A 22,394-nucleotide genomic window follows, 5' to 3' on the forward strand; every position below is an offset into this window, starting at 1 on the left:
TCCAGCAAGTCCTGTACACAACCCCCACCCCCATCTTGCAGCTTCTTCCCAGGGCCGCACCCACGACTGCTTCTCCCACACACTGTAGGCTTTCTGGTTGCTTTATGACTCTTGCACACAGAGACACACACTGCTGCAGTCAAACAAGCCACTAGTTCCTGCATTTGCAATCAGTCCCAAGAAAAACCCTCAGCCCATTCAGCTTACCTCTGCTCAGACTTCACCATGTGTTCCACTGCCTTGGGCAGTGACTTCTTATTGTTCCCAGCTATCACTACGGAAACAGAGAATTTAATTTCTCTATTTAGCCTGAATGAAGGCTGCTTAGCACACTCATCAGCTTTAACTAGGTCTGTAATTGTCTCTAGATCAAAGACCAACTTGATGGCCGCCATCAGCATCTTCCAGCATAACAATATCTTATTTATTGCCCCAAACATAAGGCCTGGGCTTGACTCTCAGTTATGATCTTCTGTATCCCAAGCTGCAGATGTTGGAATTACTGGAAGGCAGCGACCTTGGTCCAGAAGGCAGAAGCAGCAATCCTCCAGCTGACTTAGGAGTTACGCTCATGGGCTCCCATTCAACTGTCTTCTTTTAGAAGTTAGGTTGGCATGTCCTGGGGCCTGCATTATTCAGGGGACTGGTAATGGAGCACATAGATCAAATCTGATCAGAGACCTGCTTGGTTGTCACACTCCAGCTCCTAGCAGACAAGTGTCCATATCACAGAACCTCCATCATGATCAGCGCCAAGAAACCCTGCAGCTGGGAACCTCAGCAGAGGCCAAGGGTTTGGTATCCCTGCTAGGCCAGCCTATTGGTCTAGTTAATTCATCTCTTGTGGCACAGGCTCCATGCCCTGCTGTCCATGCAGACTCATGTGCCGGTCGTTTCTCTCAGCCATGTCCATCCAAGAAAAGCACATCCTGCTCGTTCAGCCTGCTCGGTGAAAATGCTGACAATCACGTTTAACATGAAAACAGGGAAGAAAGGGAAAGAAAGAAAAGTGAATTTGAGCCCCACTCATTCCTGGCTGGAGAAAGCTCCCAACCCCTATGCCTGTCTTTCCAGCATCTCCAGGACACTCCTCTTCCCATCAGGCAGAGAAGGGATGTGACCTGACCACGAGGCTAAGAATTATGAGGGTGGCCCATCTCCTCACCCTCTTCTCCAGACAGGGTTCCTGGCTGTGAATGACAAGCAGGAATAGGCACCTTTCTCTTAGCAGGGCCTCTCTGGTCAGCGGGTCCCAGGGGCTAGCTGAGGGAGCTCCCTGCTTAGCATGTGCCTCTCAGGTAGATGTTGTGCTGCTCCGTGTGACAATGCCTTACAATCACAGCCTAAATCGACAAGACAGGCAAAGGGCGGGGCCGGGAAGTATGGTTATCGTTATAGAGTATTATTGTTATGATTAGAAGCTCTTCGGGGCACAGATTGTCCTTGTTCTGCATCTGTACAGTGTCGTCCTGGTCTGTCTCTTAACTGCTACTGCAACACTACCACTGATCTGTATCGGGCCTGTTATGTAGATGGGGAGCTGAAGCCCAGAAGATAGTATGACTTGGTCCCCCAGTGTTTACATGGCAGAGGCAGGAACTGGACCCAGATCAGCGCCCTATCCACAAGGCCCCCTTCCCCTCCAGGGAGAACACACGTTTTAGATACAGAAGCCAAATTGTCCCAACCTGTCTCTTAAACTGCACACACAAATTTTGCATCGCGGTTGCTTGTGCAAGTGTCCCCTTTGGGCTAGTCGTAGAGGTGCGAGAGCTGAAGTTCCCACCGTCAGTGTTCGGTGCCTGATCACGCACACAAGCCTCACGGTGTTTTTAATTGGCACCAAAGGATTCCAGTGTGTTCAGTAAAGCGGCGTTCATGCTAATGATTAGTGACTCCCCTAATGAGCCCTGTCGAGGCTGCCAACCTCGTGTTCACTGGACACTTGTTCTATAGCTTTCCAGCCTGTCACTCCCAGCCTGACTGCTCCAGCTGTGGGACAAAAGAGCAGATCAGTTTAATGATCCCAAGGGGATATGGAGAGTCTCTTCAAAACTCCCCAGCCCTTTGCACTGATCAGCAGAGTGCAGGCATCAGGCCACACAGCCAGACCTGCCGACCCGGGTCGTTGCTTTAGCTGAAATTGCTTCCGTTCTAGATCGTTTTGTGACCCAATAAAACCAGAGGTTCAGGCCTGAAAATGACACAGGCTTGAAGCCCAGGACTTGGTGCATTCAGTGCTAGATAACTGCCAGAATAGCACTGCCACGCTGCAAAAGAGCCCATGAAAGAGTTCTGGTTTCTGTAGCTCATGATTCACCCAGGCTAGATACGAATGCTGCAGCCCGGGGGGAAATCTCGGAACGCCGTATTATACACGCCTTCTCTTTCAGTCCGGTCAGATCAAGAGATAGCAGCCCATGAAATCATTCCTTGCTACTGCTTCCTATTTGTGCTGTGGCAGCGCCTGGAGCCCCTGGCAGGAACTGGGGCGCCGCACATCTAATGAACAGACAGTCCCTGCCCCAAAGATCTGACAGTCAAATTAGCTGGGGAGAGACAAGGGATGGACATAGCCAGAAGCCGGGGGAGGACCAGATAATCACTGATGTCATGGCACTGCAGCTGCCTGGCCATGTCAGACACTTTGTGGGCATCACAGCAATGGTGCATTTTGAGGAGGGGGCTTTGATGGCTTTGCACATTCTTATGGGGGTGGCATGGGGGGAAGCAGGCAATGTGTGAATAAAAGGCAATATAGGTCGGCATCATTGGCAGAGCAAAATCACGCCCCTCTGATTACAGTCCTGCTTCCTCCCACCAGCCACCCACATCAGTTCCTGCCTGATTTAGAAGCGGGTGTTGTTGAATGCAGCGAGGCAGCCAGGTCAGATCCTTCTTTACAATGCAGCTGTTGAGTTACACGGAGCGCTCAGAACTGCAGCCCATCGGCGCTGTTGGTGCACAGCCCCTCTGACAGCCAGATCCATGGGGCCTCATACTGAGCTCCCCAGAAACAGTGGCCATGCCTGAAAGTTGATGGCTATGTGAGTTGCTGGAGAGCAGGCTGGCAGACACTGAAAACAGCTCCACGCAGCTCTAGTCCAGAGCCCTAACCAGAAGCCCTCCTTCCTTCCACGGAGGGGCAGAGGGTCCAGCAGCTAATGAGACCCCTGGGAAAACTCAAGGAAGCAGCAGTGGATGAATGGAGCACAGAAAAGGAAATGTCACAGCTATCACCTGCTGGCCCAATGGACTGGGCAAAGGACAAACCTCTGGCCATGAATCTCGCAATGTGAGCGGAAGGAGGCCAGGCTGGGGACAGCCAGCAGCCCAGCTGGTGACCAAGAAGAAAGGACGGAAAGGGGCCACCAGCAAGAAGAAAGAGGAGAGACATCCTGCCTGGTGACTGCGTGGGAAGGAACCTGGGCCCAGGCGTCTGCGACCGTGTGATAAATAAAGGGGGGGTAGGTCTCTCTTATGAACACCCAGCCAGGCAGTTAGCTGTAAAATCCCTCTAGGTGGCTGTTCTCTGCTTGTTTTACCTATAAAGGGTTAAAAAGTCCCCCTGGTAAAGGGAAGGGAGTGGGCACCTGGCCAAAAGAGCCAATGGGAAGCTAGAACTTCTTAAAATGGGGGAAAACTTCCCCTTTGTCTCAGTGTGGTTCTCCGGGACAGAGGGGAACAGGGAGCAGTTGTGCTGTGAGGAGCTTTAAGCCGGGTGTGATCATAGATCATCAGATCATACCTAGAACTACTTATTTGGAACCCCCAGATGTGTAAGTAGATCAGGAATGTTTAGAAAGATGCGATTAGGTTTATTTCTGATAATTTCTTATGGTTAGGGGACTCCTCTGTGCTAATCCCAAATGCTTTTCTTTTGCTTGTAACCTTTAAACTGGAGCTCGAGAAGGTTATTCCTGATGTTTAATTTTTGTAAGTGGGTTTTTTAAATCTAGCAAAAGCCTAAATTCCAGATGTATTTTCTTTCTTTTGGTTGTTAATAAAATTTACCTTTTTTAAGAACAAGATTGAATTGTTGGTGTCCTAAGAGGTTTGTGCACATGTTGTTTGAGTAGCTGGTGGCAACAGCTGATTTCCTTTTTCTCTCTCAGCTCTTCCCCACAGGGGGGGTGTAACAGGGTCCTCTGCTCGCCCCTCTTCCTGAGTACAGAGAGGCTTCTCTTGCTGCAGCACCCCTGGCTTTATTTACACAAGTTCTCACCACCTTTTACACTATTTACAGAGCTTGTAGGCCTGACAATCTCCTCTCCTACCCAGAGTCTGCCCTCAGCCTGGAGACTGGCCATTCTCCCTTCTAGCTGCCAGCCAGCCTTTATAGCCCTTGAACCCTCAGGCCCACAGGTGCAGCCAGTTCTAAAGGCCAGGCACCAGGCTTCTCCCCAGCCCCAATCTATTTCCCTTGATTGGGACTGGCTGAGCAGGGGCTAATTAGGTGCCTTTGCACCAGCACCCTGCAACAGGGGGGTGAAAGGGCTTGAGGGTTCCCCACAGGGAGGAATTCCCAAGTGCTCCCTCCTGGGTCTTCAAAGGGGGTTTTTGCACTTGGGTGGTGGCAGCATCAACCCAGCCAAAGTCAGAGAGAAGCTGTAACCTTGGGAGTTTAATATCAGCCTGGAGTGGCCAGGATTAATGTTTAGAATCCTTGCGGGCCCTCACCTTCTGCACTCGGAGTGCCAGAGTGGGGCATCAGCCCTGACAGACCCACATAAAGATAACGGATTGGCACCTGCCTGCCGTGTGGGAACTCCCCATGGAATTGGCCCCCAGCACAAACAATACCAACAAAGGGATGTTTGATGTGACCATGAGCGGGGGAGGGGAGCGGAGATAGGCAGCTCTGGCCTGAAGGATCTGGTTCATCTCCTGCATCTCTCCACCCATAAACACCTTTCAGTAAGCAGCCTAACCTGCATCCAGCCCCTCTGGGTCTCCTTCCCCCTCCCGCTCGTTTAGACTCTGCTCCCCCCTCAGCATGTCAGGGGCATCTGGCGGAGTGAAGGTTTGTTTAAAGCCAGAGTCAAGGAGGGCAACGCATCTCCTTCCCATTAGTGGGCCACGTTCCTTATTAATTAACTTAACTAACCCAGAGGCCTCTGGAGGAACTCGGCAGTAATTGGGAACCTGCAGCTGTTTCCCAGGAAACATTCACTAATTCAAAAGAAAAGCAACAAACTCTGGTGAAATTTCCAGGGTGGAAGCAAGTAAATTGGTGTGAAACCCCATAAATGTCTGAGGAGCCCTGGCAGAGTGACCCACAGACTCCCGATCTGCCCTGGTGAAGCTGTTGTACTGTGGAGAAATGATGAAAGCATCACTGGAACAGGGGACTGGCTCTCCCCTGCCCTGGATCTCCACCAGACTAGCGAGTCATTCACATGTTTGTGCCTCTCTCTCCGTCTCATCACTGGGGACAGAGTATCCCATCCCTCGGTGGTTAGAGCACTCACCTGCGAGGTGGCAGATTCTTGTTCAAATCCCGTTGCCCCTTGGGGACTTGAGCCAGGGGTCTCCCGCAGCCCAGGTGAGGCGCCTCAGCACTGGGTTAAGAATGATAAAGGACGTTGCCATTCTCCTCCCCTGCCAGCCGGTTTGGGTGAACTCGCCTGAGGCGGCCACTGAGCACATCTATGCAATCGGGCCCCTCCAGCGAGTTAGGCAGCCTGTCTCCTGTCCTCCCCTGGTTTGTGACTCACACTGGGGCTTAGGTGGGAGACAGGCGCCCACAGGGAGGCCGCAGGGCGCACACCCAGAGGCAGAAGCATAGGCACCATGGGAACTCTTACTGCAAAAACAGCGATGTCGAGTACATGTCCCGATCGTATAGGGGCAGTCCCGATTTTGGGGTCTTTTTCTTATATGGGCTCCTATTGCCCCCCCACCTCCTGTCCCGATTTTTCACACTTGCTGTCCGGTCACCCTAATGTCGAGTGAGTTTAGGTACCTGCAGGGCTCAGTGGGAGTTTTGTGCCTCACATTGGTCCTGAGACTGGGGCTTACGTGTCCAACACAGGGAATGAGGCACCGACCCCTTTTTGTGCATCCAGGCCTTTCGCTCTTTGGGGCAGGGACTGCGTTACTGTCTGTACAGTGCCTGGCACAACAGGCCTTGATCTAGGCGTGATGTCACAGTAATTATATGGGGGTTGAGCACAACATGACCCGAGGCCCGGGATGGAGCATTGCATGCTGGGATCCAGGGGGTCTGCAGGAATGATGACAGCTTCATCCCAGTCCAGTCATACCAAGCAGTCCAGCCCTTGGGCTGTGGGGCGGGGGCTTGGCCATGCAGTGACGTGTGTGATTCCCCTGTTGTTCTCTGTGGGCAGGGCCGGCTCCAGGCACCAGCGCAGGAAGCAGCTGCTTGGGGCGGCCAATGAAAAGGGGCGGCACATTGGGGTTTTCGGGGGCGGGTCCATCAGTCCCTCTCAGAGGGAAGGACCGGCCGCCGAAGAATGAAGCGGCGCGGTAGAGCAGCCGCCGAAGTGCCACTGATCGCGGCTTTTTTTTTTTTTCCCTCTTCACCACTTGGGGAGGCAAAAAAAGCTGGAGCCGGCCCTGTCTGTGGGCCAGCCATGTTGGCAGCAGGTAAGGCCAATGCTCTCTCTGCTCTAGAGAATGTATCCATCAGCTCAATGCTATCAAACGATCCTCCGTTTTGTGGCTGCGCTTTGCTAGAAGGACAAAAGGGCCATTTCTCTCACTTGTCGTTTGCCTTGGTACAACACACGTCACCTGACTCCTGGGCGCCGCTCCAGTGATTTTACAATATGCCAGGTAACCCTGGGCAGAGTCACCCACACTGCTCCGCTCGTTAAATGGGGCGTGTGCTCGATGGAAGAAATACCTTGCAGTGTTTAAAGACGGGCTTGACTTAGGCCTGGTCTACACCTGAAATTGAGATTGATCTACCTATACCACTCAGGCTGTGGCCAGTTTTGCACCCTGTGTGATGTAGTTTGAGTGACCTAACCCCGACTGCAGACACAGCTAGGTCGACAGAAGAAGTCTTACATCGAACAGCTCCCAACTTTCTGTGAGGTGCCAAAACTATGATGAGGGGAAAACCCCTTTCCTCAATGTAGGAGGCGTCTACACTACAGTGGCACAGCTGCCGCGCCGGAGTGTAGACATACCTAAGATTGCGAGGTAGCTGAGCCGGGTCAGATACGCAGAATAAGCACCACAGAGGTGACGGTGCGATGCATTCCTCCCGCCCCACCTCCAAGTATTCTTAACCCTTTTGTTTTAAGATGCCATTGCAGAGATCCAGGCCCTGGTCCAGCACCCCCAAACTCAATGGAAAGACCCCACTGACCTCAATGGGCTTAGATCAGGCTCCATAGGCCGGTAGCTCCTGTCATGTTGCAAGCACTTCTTTTCACAGAGCCAACTCTGTTGGTCGGTCTCACAGCTCCCCCTATCTTTTCCCTCCACTCTGCAGGGCTGGTGGGCAAGCCAGCAGGACAGACACCCAGGCACTCCTCAGCATGCCCCTGCGCCCTTACTGCCTTTGCTGTCATGCCCACACACACACACGCCTGCTTGCTAAGAATTGAGAGTCCCTGACATGGCTGCACTCCGTGGTTTGGATGGTCCTGTGTTTAAAGCAGACACCACCAGCCCTGGCTGCACTGCCCTTAGGCACCTGTGGCTGGCTGGTGTCAGCTGACTCGCAGTACGGGGCTGTTTAACAGCAGTGCAGACACTCAGGTTGCAGCCTGAGCTCTGGGAGCCTCCAGCCTCTCGGTGCCTGGCAGCCCGGGTTCCAGCCTGACCCCAACCATCTACATGGCAATTAAACAGCCCCTGAGCCTGAGCCCGAGTCAGCTGTCACGGGCCAGCTGCGGGTTTGTAACTGCAGTGTAGACATACCCTTAGCTACGTACCCCACTGTTTCCTAGCATGAGCATGCATGTACCTGTGCTGCGGAGATAACAGCACCAATGTGCAGGGCTCCCGTTTTACCTATATTCTGTAAGGACAGCACCATCTCCTGGCACTGCGCTGGGCACTGTGGTCAGGACTGACTCAAAGGGGGGCTCATCCCCTTCTGCATCCCCCTGACTGCAGCCCAGCGGCCCCTCGCACTATGCTAGCACAGTGGGGGTGGCAGAAACTGCATCACTCCCAGTGAGTCTCTGATACCATTCCCTGCCGATCCCAGCTGGTGAGATCTAATGGGGTGTCACTCAGAGGGGTTGTGCAGCCCGACGATATTTGAATTTGTTTCCATCTAAATAACCTTGGCGATTCCCCAGAGCTGTTCCACTGGCTGTTCCGGGGGTTGTGTATTGCAAAGGAAACTGCATGCTGGATCCAAAGCCCTTCTCTGCTAGTTCTGGTAATGACCTGAATTATTCAGTTTTTGGCTGAGACATAAAACTGAGGCCTTGACCATGTGTGGGCATGCTTTTTGCAAGAATTAGCTTGTTAACCCGGCAGTCCTGGTCAGATTCCAAACCGGGTTTTTATATTCCACCCACCTAAAAGTCACCTGCAGATTTAACTGGAGAAGTTATTCCTGAATTCCCTTCCTAAGATACTATTCAGTATGGTGTAGAACAGTGGCTCTCAAACTTTTTTACTGGTGACCCCTTTCACATAGCAAGTCTCTGAGTGCAACCCCCCCTTATAAATTAAAAACACCTTTTTATATATTTAACACCATTATAAATGCTGGAGGCAAAGGGGGTTTGGGGTGGAGGTTGACAGCTCATGACCCCCCATGTAGTAAACTGACCCCCAAATTTGAGAACCCCTGGTGTAGAATCACTGTCCTGCTGCACCCCAAAAGGGGCTGCATTGCAGTGGTGGGCAGGAATGTGACTGGGTCAGGTCACAAGAGATCAATGACTCGGCTGGTCACTGTCACGTTGTACATCTAATGTAATGATCTGGAGAATGGCGTGGACCTCACCCTCAGCAAGTTTGCAGATGACACTAAACTGGGAGGAGCGGTAGATACACTGGAGGGTAGAGATAGGATACAGAGGGACCTAGACAAATTAGAGGATTGGGCCAAAAGAAATCTGATGAGGTTCAACAAGGACAAGTGCAGAGTCCTGCACTTAGGACGGAAGAATCCCATGCACTGCTACAGACTAGGGACTGAATGGCTGGGCAGCAGTTCCACAGAAAGGGACCTAGGGGTTACAGTGGACGAGAAGCTGGATATGAGTCAACAGTGTGCCCTTGTTGCCAAGAAGGCTAATGGCATTTTAGGCTGTATAAGTAGGGGCATTGCCAGCAGACTGAGGGATGTGATCATTCCCCTCTATTGGACATTGGTGAGGCCTCATCTGGAGTATTGTGTCCAGTTTTGGGCCCCACACTACAAGAAGGATGTGGAAAAATTGGAAAGAATCCAGCGGAGGACAACAAAAATTATTAGGGGGCTGGAGCACATGACTTATGAGGAGAGGCTGAGGGAACTGGGATTGTTTAGTCTGCAGAAGAGAAGAATGAGGGGGGATTTGATAGCTGCTTTCAACTACCTGAAAGGGGGTTCCAAAGAGGATGGATCTCGACTGTTCTCAATGGTAGCAGATGACAGAACAAGGACTAATGGTCTCAAGTTCCAGTGGGGGAGGTTTAGGTTGGATATTAGGAAACACTATTTCACTAGGAGGGTGGTGAAGAACTGGAATGGGTTACCTATGGAGGTGGTGGAATCTCCTTCCTTCGAGGTTTTTAAGGTCAGGCTTGACAAAGCCCTGGCTGGGATGATTTAGTTGGGGATTGGTCCTGCTTTGAGCAGAGGGTTGGACTAGATGACCTCCTGATTTGTTTGGAAGGACTCAAGATTTTTGAATGTTTGGGGTTGGTGATGCTGGAAGGTGCCATCAGGCCGCCACCTTGGCCAACTCATGGGTTGCACCAGGGACTGCCAGGGCAAAGAGCATGATCTGCTACAGCTGGGAAATCAGCCTCCCTTGCTGGCACTGTAACAGCCTCCCGTCCTCTGGATGAGCCCGGAGGGGGACACATAACACACACTGACTGTGCTGTACAGAGCATCTGGCAGCTGGGACAGAGGCCCACAGGACATGGAGATTTCTCAGTTCTAAGAAGCCAGACTCAGCTCCCAGCTGCACAGCATCGGCCTCTACAGGCATTACGGACACCTCAGTGCGTTTGCACAGGTGGTCTTTAAAAAGACAGGGCCAAACTCATCCCTAGGGGAAGGCAGCCTCAGTTCCCACTCACTTCAGTTGTAGTGGTCTCACTTACAGCAGGGCTGATGGTCATCTCCAGGGTGAGCTGTGCCCCTGGGATAGAGCCCTGTGGGTCAGGGCACCTGTCATGTGCTTTATCTCTGTGATCCTTTCTCCTGCACTCAAAAGACACAGAGGTATTGGCTTCTCCTCACCCCAAGGGAAGGAATGTGCAGCCGCTCCTGAGACCGTGCTCCCCTTCTGCCCCCGGCTGCTGGCCCCCAGCCAGCCTGTGGTCAGAAAAGCACCAACAGAGCTGACATCTCTCCTGGTATTGTGGCTGGTGATGTGTGTGTTCTCAGTACAGTCAAGAGAGACACTCCCTGGCAGGAGCGTTCACCTTCCTTAAAGTGCTGCATTCACCAGACAAGCAATTATAGATTCCAGGGACAAACTGCAGGTTGTGCGTCTTCCTGCCCCGTAATCTCCCTTGGAACAGAGTCGGACAGAGGCGGGGGCACTCGCGGGGGGCTCGGTTTATTAGCGAGAACATAATTGAGCATAAATAGTATCCTGATGCGTAAATGGAATTTATTCCAGTTAGACAGGTGCAAAGGCTATTAGGGAAATGAGTTGGGAGGTTTCTGATAAGCTGCTACATTCGTTCCACGTCCAGCATAATGTGCAGGCCCTATGCGAACCCAGTTCACCACAAACGTGTTTTCTTCCGCAGCCCCCACATCCTGACTCTGCCACTTCCCCTTGCAAAATCCTCTGAGCACGGAGCTCCAGCATGACCTCTCCCACACAGCGCGATCACCCTGCAACCCCGCACTGCAGCCATGGAGAGGGCTGGGTGCCAGGGGTGCTGTGGGCTTCCCTCTGATCCTTCCCCTTGCAGGTTCACCAAGAGGAGTGAAAGGGAAAAGTCCAGAGAACAAAACAAAGCGATAGAGACCTGGAGAGAGGCCCACGTGAGGGGAGACAGGGACTGCATAGTGCAGACATGAGACATGAGCAGATTTATGTCAAACAATGAATGGGCTAGAGAAGATGCATCAGGTGCTCTCAAGTCCCCTCTTTCCTAATACAAGAACAAGGGGACACTCAATGAGATTCAAAGGCAGCTCTCTGTCAAAATGATACAAGTCAACACTTTTATTTTGCTTTTAACCATGGTGCGTAATTAACCTGTGGAATGCACTGCAACAAGATACTGAGACAATAAGCGTCACAGGATTTCTTTTTAAAGGAGTCGACATTAAGAGCATCACTGGTAGTTACCATTTAATAAGACAAAAATATAAGGCATTTCAGCTTCTGGGATTTTTCATAGAATTGTAGAATCTCAGGGTTGGAAGGGACCTCTGGAGGTCAGCTAGTCTAACCCCTGCTCAGAGCAGGACCCATCCCCAGACAGATTTTTACCCCAGTTCCCTAAATGGTCCCCTTAAGGATTGAACTCAGAACCCTGGGTTTAGCAGGCCAACATGCAAACCACTGAGCTATCCCTCTCCCCCTGGTTTTTGCTCCTAAGTGTCTAAATCCCTTTGGAAAATGAGACTTAGGCTCCTAAATCCATGAGGTGTTGCAATGCTGAGCGCAGCAGCACCTAAATACCTTTAAAAATATGGGCCTTAGTCTCTCTGGGCCTCAGTTCTCATCTGTTACATGGCGATAATAGCCCTGTGCTGCCTCCCAGGATGCTGTGAGGATAACTCCATTGAAGAGATGCTCAGCCATTGAAGTGGACATCTGGCCCAGCCCTGCAGGGGTTTCTTGTAGAATCCCCATTCATAGAGTGTCTCCTCTGATCTGTGCAGTTGCTCAAAGTGCAGCCACGTCTCCAGACCGTCAAAGCAGCCGACACAAAGTGAAATCCCCTTTCTCCCCATGCCAGGGGTCCAGCCACGCAGGGCAGGATTGCAGCTCTGACCTAGAACACCCACCTTCAATCAGTCTGTCACTTTTTACTGCCCGTTACTCAAGCTGACAGGGCAGCTGAGGAGAAATGAAGGTCTCTGGGGACGTGCGGAGATGGGGCTGGCATTATAAATGGGGCTTTCCTCCTTGGTGCCGAGGTCACCGTGCTGAGTGATGGCTGACCTCCGAGAGCGCTCCGTTGGGTTTGGATAAACAGCCCGAAGCCGAGAGGTGTGTGCGCCTGTCTCCTGCGGGAGGGTGCTTGCTGTCAGTGATCGGGAGCAGGCTGAATTCAGAGTAAGCAGGAATGGAGCAGTCGCAGAATGTCACATGAAAAGCTAGTTTGTGGCATTACGTAACCTAAGGCCGGCTCCCCAGCACAGGCCCGCAGAAGCCCACGAAGCTGCTGGTGCCCCACATGAGGACACCGCCCTGCTCACACTGGATGTTCCAAACAGAGAGCGATGGGCTGGGGCAGGCTGAGGGATGGGGAGAGGGCAGGCAGGTTGGATTTGGGGCTGATCCATTGAGCTGCGGGTGCAGTAGAGCTGTGAAGCATTTAGGCCACTGACTCTTCCAGCTGGTGGAGGCAGCTTTGTCTTTCCATGACTGGACCCACAGGCGCCGAGTCCATGGGGCCTCTGGGGCAGGGTCTCGTGGCAAAGCAGGGGTTGAGCATCCCCAGGGAAAAGGAAAAGTTGGTGCCTGTGACTGGAACACAGGGGAACTGCTCCCCAGCCACGCCAGGGACACAAAATGCTGCAGACAGCAAAGCCAGGAAGAGCAGGGCTCTGTATGCCTCCTGCAGTGCAGGGCAGCGTGCCAGGAGCCTGACGCTGGGCCTGTGTGTCTCCAGACGGTCGGTGTATTTCTGGGCCTGCAGCGTGAAGTGGGTTCCTGGAAATGGCAAGAGCCGGCAGGAGCTGGGCAGAGCGTGGAGCCAGGCGTGGAGCAGTGGGCAGCAGCTCCGTGGCAGGACCAACCGCCCACACACACAGATCACCAGCCACCAGGGACCAAAACTCATGAGCCAAACCCCAAAACATCCTGAGGCTGGGCCCCAGATCATGATATTTTGGTTGCTTGACTTTTCCGCTCCCCTCCACTCCTACCGCAGCGGGTGAGATCATTTCAGGCTGAAGAGACAAGCCATTAATGCACCCGAACACCCCCTCCCCCGGCGGCTTACCAGAGACTCCACTCACCCCTACGGCAGGGGAACGGCCATCCATTTCCCTATCTCAGCTCCCTTCCCTCCTAATTCTCGTCCTTTCCCCTCATATTCCCCTGCTCCTCCCAGGCTCCGCTGCCTCCATAGGTCAGACACAAAGAATCGTGACGTTATTTCAGAGGCTGAGCTCTATTTCCCCTCCAGCCAGGCCTCAAAGCTGACAGGCTGCCCTAGCTGGCCAATGTGCATTGACTTCAAGATGGATGCCTACATGGGTGAGAGTTAAGACGGGAAAAATTTACAGTTTCAAGCCCCCGTTTGACATAACTACACAACCTGTTTCGAGCAGAGTCATTAACTTTATAACCCTTAACATTATTTTTCTTTAAATCAATTTTTCCCACATTCCAAGCACTGCAACATTTATTTTAACCCACTCCACCTGATCAGGTGTATAAATCATCCAATAATAATGACAATACACGACTGGAATTTTACAAAGGAATTTCATGATACCGAATAGTGCAAATAGCTAAAAATACTTTAGTTCATTTTCTTTCTCCTTTCCTCCCACTGCCTGGGGCCTCCCGCTCCCGGGACCCAACAGCCACTCTTCCTTGGCTCCCCCCTCCTCAGTCTCCCACTGCCCCACAATTTTCTGCTCATCTATATTCACATGGGGGCCCCACCTATAGCAGGGCTGTGGCATAGAGGGGTCTGTGACGTGCATCAACCAGCTTGGCAAGTGTCTTTCCAACCAACCCTGAAAATGGTGGGGTACGGGAGCTTCTCACACCACCCCCAGTTTCTCCTGCAGTCGCCGAAATTGTGGGGTTGTGAGAGTTGGTCACGCAGCTGCCTCAGTGATGCTGGAGCATGCTTTGAGGAGCTGCTGCCTGCATGTGACCGGGAAGCTGGGGAGATTTCATAGAATCATAGGACTGGAAGGGACCTCGTGAGGTCATTTAGTCCCATCCCCTGTGCCCATGGCAGAACTAAATATTATCTAGACCATCCCTGGCAGGTGTTTCTCTAACCTGCTCTTAAAAACCTCCAGTGATGGAGATTCCACAACCTCCTTAGGCAATTGATTCCAGTGCTTAACAAACTCTGACAGGAAGTTTTTCCTAATGTCCAACCTAAACCGCTGTGACACATTGTACCTCTAAATAGCACCCTGTAACCCCCATGTTCATCATTCATATATGGTTATGTTATTTCATACAAAGCATGTCATGTGAGCTAGCTTATGTGACCTGCTGAAACCTGTTGTTCTGTCCAAATATGTATATCATTTGGGTGTATGAAGTTATGAGATTTTGCTGTATAGTTGTTACTGAAATATGTTGCAAATGTGAGAGTCTCTACAACCAAGGTGGTGATCCCCAATCAGCCGGGGCATTGTCGTCAAGGGATTTACAATTCAATGACAGTTGTGCAAGCACCACACAATGGGGACTGCTCAGCTCTATGACTCAGTTGCACAAGACCACCAGGGGGATTTCTCAACCCTGTGACTCAGCAAAGCCCATCAGGACATGTCTGGGCTAGTGTCTTCCAGGCACATGGACTGAGGGTATGAAATAGGGGACAGTGCCTTGGCCTTTCTCCTCCCCACTTACGCTGGAAGCAACAGGAATGCTGAGAAGATGAAGACTTCAACTGAGGAGACTGGTCAAGTGGGGTGAGAAAATTTTTTGATCTAAATGCTGCCTAGTGTAATAAGATTTAGGTTGTGCGCTTATCTTTTATTTTCCTTGGTGACTATCTGACATTTTATGCCCACCACTTATAATCACATAAAATCGATCTTTCTGTAGTTAATAAACCTGTTTTATATTTTACCTAAAACAGTGTGTTTTGGTTGAAGTGCTTGGGAAATCTCAGCTCATTTCACAAAGGCTAGTGCATCTCCTCTCCACATTGAGGGACGGCCAGACTGGGTAATGAACCTACACTGGTCAAGCTTCTGTACATCTCAGGGGGGCAAAGCTAGGGAACTTGGGGGAACTGACTCGTGCCTTTCTCTGTGTGATTCGTGAGTGGCTCTGGGAGCATTCATGCAATCTAGCATGCTGTTGTGCTGAGTGACGACAGCGCCTGGAGGGTTTTGCTGCTTGTCACTAGCAAAGCGTTGTGAGAGAGAGCCCAGGCTGGAGAGTTAAGGGAGCACAGCAGTACCCCATTTCCAGGTTGTAGCCCGGGGAACCTGTCACAATTTAAGCCCATTGTTTCTTGTCCTATCCTCAGAGGTTAAGAAGAACAATTTTTCTTCCTCATCCTTGTAACAACCTTTTATGTACTTGAAAACTGTTACGTCCCCTCTCAGTTTTCTCTTCTCCAGACTAAACATCTGCAATTTTTTTCAATCTTCCCTCATAGGTCATGTTTTCTAGACCTTTAATCATTTTTGTTGCTCTTCTCTGGACTTTCTCCAATTTGTCCATATCCTTCCTGGAATGTGGTACCCAGAACTGGACACAATACTCCAGCTGAGGCCTAATCAGCGCCAAGTAGAGCAGAAGAATTATTTGTCATGTCTTGCTTACAACACTCCTGCTAATACATCCCAGAATGATGTTCGCTTTTTTTGCAACATTGCTACATTGTTGACTCATATTTAACTTGTGATCCACTCTGACCCCCCGATACTTTTCCAGAGTACTCCTCCTTAGGCAGTCAGTTCCCATTCTGTATGTGTGCAACTGATTGTTCCTTCCTAAGTGGAGCACTTTGCATTTGTCCTTATTGAATATCATCCTATTTACTTCAGGCCATTTCTCCAGTTTGTCCAGATCATTTTGAATTTTAATAATATCCTCCAAAGCACTTGCAACCCCTCCCTGCTTGGTATCCTCCATCCATTTTACAAGTTTTCTCTCTATGTCATTAGCTAAATCACTGATGAAGATGTTGAACAGAACTGGACGTAGAACTGATCCCTGTGAGACCCCACTTGATATGCCCTTCCAGCGTGACTGTGAACCCTGCCCTGCAGCCCCACCAGCCCCACACACCCCTCCCTATGGGACACAGGCCAGTGGGGGCATTTTCATGGGAATTGCCCTGCTCCTCACTGCTTTACCACTTCCTGGGATGGCACGTCCCCTGGCACACTGCCCGCTGGGCAGGGAAGGGGCTCTGGCATGGGTCACAGGTGTGTGGCAGCTGCTGCACTTGGCTGTGCCCCCATACCAAGGCTAGCTTCATGGTATCAGGGCTGAGTGTTAGGGGGGAATGAAACATGGCTGCCACGTTTCAAGCACAGCACCTCCTGCTGGCAGGGGCTGGAACTGCACTGCTAGCCCCCTGCACTGCTCCTTCTGACTGCCCCTGCTGCAGAGCTAGTGACTGGGAGAACAGCTACTGATGTCCTGTAGTTACAGCGCCTGTGCTGTTCCCTACAGTGCCTCCTGCTGGCAGGGGCCGAGGCAGCAGATCGCAGGGAGCTCCTGAAGGGAGGGGCAAGGCTGGGGTAGCTGCAAGCTGCCACACACAAAGCATTTCTGCATCTTCTCCAAGCCCCTGTCAGGGCAGAGGCCTGGGCTGGATCAGCTCCCCCAGCTGGCACTCCAGTCCCATCCTCAGGCCGCCGTAGAGCCCCGAGCCCTTTAAATCCCCACCGAAGCTCCGGCTGCCGGTGCCGCAGACTGGATTTAAAGGACTCTGGGCTCCCCTTTAAATCTGGCCCCAGCCCAGCCACCGGAGCCGCGGGCGGGATTTAAAGGGCCCTCCGCAGCTGCGGGAGCCCTGAGCCATTTAAATCCCGGCCCCTGCCTGGCCGCCAGAGCCACAAACGGGATTCAAAGGGCTCTGGGCTCCCCACAGTGGCGGGGAGCTCTGAGCCTTTTAAATCCCGGCCCCTGCCTGGCCACTAGAGCCACGGGCGGGATTCAAAGGGCTCTGGGCTCCCCGTTGTGGCTCCCCGCTGTGGGGAGCCCAGAGCCCTTTAAATCCCCGCTGTGGCGGGGAGCCCAGAGCCCTTTAAATCCCCACCGCCAAAGCCGGTGCAGTCCAGCACGGCGTACTGGCTCTTGCTGGTATGCCGTACCGGACTGGACCAGCTTACTTTCACCTCTGGCTTCCGTGCAGGCAGCACTGCTGCTCCATCCGCTCCAGGCCCTCTATTGCCATTGCTGTAGGTTATCGCCAGGTCCTGTTGCACCGAGGCTGGGATAACTCTGCCATGCTCTCTCCTTTGCCCAGCGGCTGGCCGGGGCCAGGGCGGGCAGGCAGGACACGGACTCAGCTCCTGACCCCCTCTGCGTTGTGGCTAGGGAAGTGGAACCCACCCCCCTGCAGCCACTCTGGAAGGTCACCCCCCCTCCCCCCCCCCCGGGAACCTCGCCTCAGCCCTGTTTTTGTGGTTGATGTGAACGGGAGGCAGGTTCTCCGGCGCTGGGTTCACCTTGGCAGACAATACAGCAGCAGGGGAGCTACCGGGGCTCAGCGCGCTGGAGGAACAGTGCTGCTGGGGGAGAGGGAGCCGGAGCGATACATGAAGCTGCCCAGACAGCACTGCATGGCTGTGAGCTCCACAGCCACTCATACGGCCCTACCCCCACATGGGTCCCTTCCCCTGGACTTTGCCCCAACACACTCTTCTCCCGCAAGCCATCCCCCTCCACTCTCGCCCTCACATGTCCCACCCAGCGCGGGAGCTCGGTCTGGGCCTAGAAGGACCTTGCGACTCTGGGGACTCCAGAGTGGCTTGGCAGGTGCTGGCTCTCACAACCCGGATCCTAGCATTGACCATCAGGGCTGGTCACACCCAGCTCAGGGCTGGTCACACCCAGCTCAGGGCTGTGCCCAGGGCTCCCCCCACTCTCTGTCCTTGGGCAGACAAGACCAGCTGTCCTCCCTGTCCTCCCCCTCCCACCCATGGGACACTGATCCGGCCCAGAGACACCCCAGCAGCAGCATCAAACTCCTGGCCCATGGGCTGCAGCCTCAGGCTCTGGAACACAACTAGTGGAGAGGAAACACCAACTATTTGCTAGTTACTCTTCCATCGGGGGGGCCCGGTTTACCACCCTGTAGCGGGGTGACCACCTGCTCCCGCCCGGAAGGGGTTGGAAAAGCCCTGCAGAGGGCTGGGGCTGGGCAAGGTAAAACCCTGGCTGATCCGGGGGGGTGTGGGGGGGGGGAGGAGGCCTGGGAAGCCACTGCCTGTAGAGTGAGATGGACCTGGCTGCAGGGCGCTGGAGACAGGGTACCTGAGTGGAGCAGGGCTGGGGAGAGGCAGAGGAGCTGGGGGAGCTCCAGCCTGGAAAGCCCCAGGCTGCGGCCTAGCATAAGGCCAACAGGTCCTGGGGGTTGCAGAGGCAGCCCAGGGGTAGGCCAAGGCAGCAGGTCCAAACCCACCCTTGCCCATGATGAGTGGCTGATACTGCAGTCTGCCCCAGGGCGTGGAGGGCTAGATGATGACTGGCAGTGGCCTTATACTGAGATGAGGTGGGGATAGTGGGTGGGGGTTTCCCCGGGAGGGGAGACCCAAACAGAAAGGGGTTACTACCAGGGAGCAGCACCCCAGATAAAGGGGCACCAGGTCCTGGGAGGGACACAGGGGCCAAGAGGCAGTGGATCACTGGCCTGCAGAGGGCGCTCCGGAGGCTGGAGAGCTAATTCCTGGAACAGACCAGCAGGAGGCGCCTCAGGGGTGAGTCTGCACATCTACACCCACCCACACACCTCCACCAGCAGGCAGAGAACCAGCTGGGGTTCCACCCCTCATCTCCCAGGCTTGGAGGAGGCAAGGGGAAGCTACACAGATCTCTGTGCCACACAGCCCCAGGGGCTCCTGCTGGCCCCTGGGCAGCTGGGCTCCTACTGGAGCTGTGCTGAGAGACTCCCTCTCTCATAGCTTCCTCCAGAGCCCTCCAAAGGGAGCTCAACAGCAGGGAGGCAAGGGCAGCCTCCAGCTCTACTGACCGGGGGAGGAGATTCCACCACCTCCCTAGGTAACCCAGTCCAGTGCTTCACCACCCTACTAGTGAAATAGTGTTTCCTAATATCCAACCTAAACCTCCCCCACTGCAACTTGAGACCATTACTCCTTGTTCTGTCATCTGCCACCACTGAGAACAGTCTAGATCCATCCTCTTTGGAACCCCCTTTCAGGTAGTTGAAAGCAGCTATCAAATCCTCCCTCATTCTTCTCTTCTGCAGACTAAACAATCCCAGTTCCCTCAGCCTCTCCTCGTAAGTCATGTGCTCCAACCTCCTAATCATTTTTGTTGCCCTCCGCTGGACTCTTTCCAATTTTTCCACATCCTTCTTGTAGTGTGGGGCCCAAAACTGGACACAGTACTCCAGATGAGGCCTCACCAATGTCGAATAGAGGGAAATGATCACATCCCTCGATCTGCTGGCAATGCCCCTACTTATACAGCCCAAAATGCCATTAGCCTTCTTGGCAACAAGGGCACACTGTTGACTCATATCCAGCTTCTCGTCCACTGTAACCCCTAGGTCCTTTTCTGCAGAACTGCTGCCCAGCCATTCGGTCCCTAGTCTGTAACAGTGAATGGGATTCTTCCATCCTAAGTGCAGGACTCTGCACTTGTCCTTGTTCAACCTCATCAGGTTTCTTTTGGCCCAATCCTCTAATTTATCTAGGTCTCTCTGTATCCTATCCTTACCGTCCAGCGTATCTACCACTCCTCCCAGTTTAGTGTCATCTTTAAACTTGCTGAGAGTGCAGTCCACGCCATCCTCCAGATCATTAATGAAGATATTGAACAAAACCGGCCCCAGGACCGACTCTTGGGGGGACTCCACTTGAAACTGGCTGCCAACTAGACATGAAGCCGTTGATCACTGCCTGTTGAGCCCAACGATTTAGCCAGCTTTCTATCCACCTTATAGTCCAATCATCCAGCCCGTTCTTCTTTAACTTGCTGGCAAGAATACTGTGTGAGACAGTATCAAAAGCTTTGCTAAATTCAAGGAATAACACATCCACTGCTTTCCCCTCATCCACAGAGCCAGTTATCTCCTCATAGAAGGCAATTAGGTTAGTCAGGCATGACTTGCCCTCGGTGAATCCATGCTGACTGTTCCTGATCACTTTCCTCTCCTCTAAGTGCTTCAGAATTGATTCCTTTAGGACCTGCTCCATGATTTTTCCAGGGACTGAGGTGAGGCTGACTGGCCTGTAGTTCCCCAGATCCTCCTCCTTCCCTTTTTTAAAGATGGGCACTACAGTAGCCTTTTTCCAGTCATCCGGGACCTTCTCTGTTCGCCATGAGTTTTCAAAGATAATGGCCAATGGCTCTGCAATCACATCCACCAACTCCTTTAGCACCCTTGGATGCAGAGCATCCGGCCCCATGGACTTGTGCTTGTCCAGTTTTTCTAAATAGTCCCGAACCACTTCTTTCTCCACAGAGAGCTGGTCACCTTCTCCCCATACTGTGCTGCCCAGTGCAGCAGTCTGGGAGCTGACCTTGTTTGTGAAGACAGAGGCAAAAAAATCATTGAGTACATTAGCTTTTTCCACATCCTCTGTCACTAGGTTGCCTCCCTCATTCAGTAAGGGGCCCACACTTTCCTTGACTTTCTTCTTGTTGCTAACATACCTGAAGAAACCCTTCTTGTTACTCTTAACATCTCTTGCTAGCTGCAACTCCAAGTGTGATTTGGCTTCCTGATTTCACTCCTGCATGCCTGAGCAATATTTTTATACTCCTCCCTGGTCATTTGTCCAATCTTCCACTTCTTGTAAGCTTCTTTTTTGCATTTAAGATCAGCAAGGATTTCACTGTTAAGCCAAGCTGGTCGCCTGCCATATTTACTATTCTTCCTACACATTGGGATGGTTTTTTCCTGCAACCTCAATAAGGATTCTTTAAAATACAGCCAGCTCTCCTGGACTCCTTTCCCCCTCATGTTATTCTCCCAGGGAATCCTGCCCATCAGCTCACTGAGGGAGTCAAAGTCTGCTTTTCTGAAGTCCAGGATCTGTATTCTGCTGCTCTCCTTTCTTCCTTGTGTCAGGATCCTGAACTCGACCATCTCATGGTCACTGCCTTCCAGGTTCCCATCCACTTTTGCATCCAGGGCCACAAGTCTGAGCGTGCATGGTCGGCAGAGCCGAGCCCCGAGTTGTATGAAGGCTGCTGTCATCAGCACATTGCCATCCATAGAGGCGTCCGTGACCCAGCATGTTCCCTGGTGTGTCTGCACTGCGAGTGGAGGTGTAGCTGGAGCACAAGTAGGCATTTACCTAGCCAGGTAACCATAGCAGCATAGAGGTGGGTTGGAGCATGGGCCAGCAACCTGAGTACAGACCCAGGGTCCCTAACAGGCTTGTACTCGGGTCGCTGAAGTCCACGTACCACCTATTCTACGCTCCTGTTGTTACCTGTGCCCTCTTGATCACAGCCAGCGTGGGCACTGGGTAGGCCTGCCTGAGCTACCATCACACCATCCCCTTTGCTCTGCTCACTGCCACAGAGACTGCAGAGAACCAGCATGCCAGCTGCCCGGATGGGACTCAAAATCCATTGCGCTGCCTTCCACCCGGCAGGGACGTGCTGGGAATGCGGGCTCTGGTGAGCGGACGGGCAGGCAGGAGTGGCAACGGCTCAGGCTCTCTGTGATGGGCTGGATCACAGAAACCCCCTTGGGAACTGCCAACCGAAGTGCCAAGACTACTTCTGCCCCTGCTTTCCTGCCCTGGCAGCTCAGGACTCCAGCACCCTGTCTTGCTGAGCCAGACACACCCGTCTGCTCCAGCACAGACCCAGGGTCTGAATCACGTGCCCCAAAGCTGCAGGCTTAACCTGAAAGCAGCTAACAGAAGTGTTCCTGTCTTTAACACCCAGATGCCCAACTCCCAGTGGGATCTAAACCCCAAATAAATCCATTTTACTCTGTATAAAGCTTATACAGGGTAAAATCATAAATTGTTTACCCTCTATAACACTGATAGAGAGAGATGCACAGCTGTTCCCCCACCCCAGGTATTAATACACACTCTGTGTTAATTAATAAGTAAAAAGTGATTTTATTAAATACAGAAAGTAGGATTTAAATGGTTCCAAGTAGAAACAGACAAAACAAAGTGCATTACCAAGTGAAAATAAAATAGAACATGCAAGTCTATGTCTCAGAAACTG

General features: G+C 52.5%; 1 long non-coding RNA gene across 1 annotated transcript; it reads right to left on the reverse strand.

The window, feature by feature from the left end:
• Positions 1–356: 356 nt before the first annotated feature.
• Positions 357–6,101, reverse strand: LOC120386478. Its single transcript, XR_005589731.1, has 3 exons — positions 5,966–6,101; positions 5,472–5,561; positions 357–958 (listed from the first exon to the last, which is right to left on the reverse strand). It is a non-coding gene; the product is annotated as an uncharacterized LOC120386478 (long non-coding RNA).
• Positions 6,102–22,394: the final 16,293 nt, after the last annotated feature.

The sequence above is a fragment of the Mauremys reevesii genome, linkage group 18 (assembly GCF_016161935.1).
Source record: "Mauremys reevesii isolate NIE-2019 linkage group 18, ASM1616193v1, whole genome shotgun sequence".
In the NCBI taxonomy this organism is placed as follows: Eukaryota; Metazoa; Chordata; order Testudines; family Geoemydidae; genus Mauremys; species Mauremys reevesii.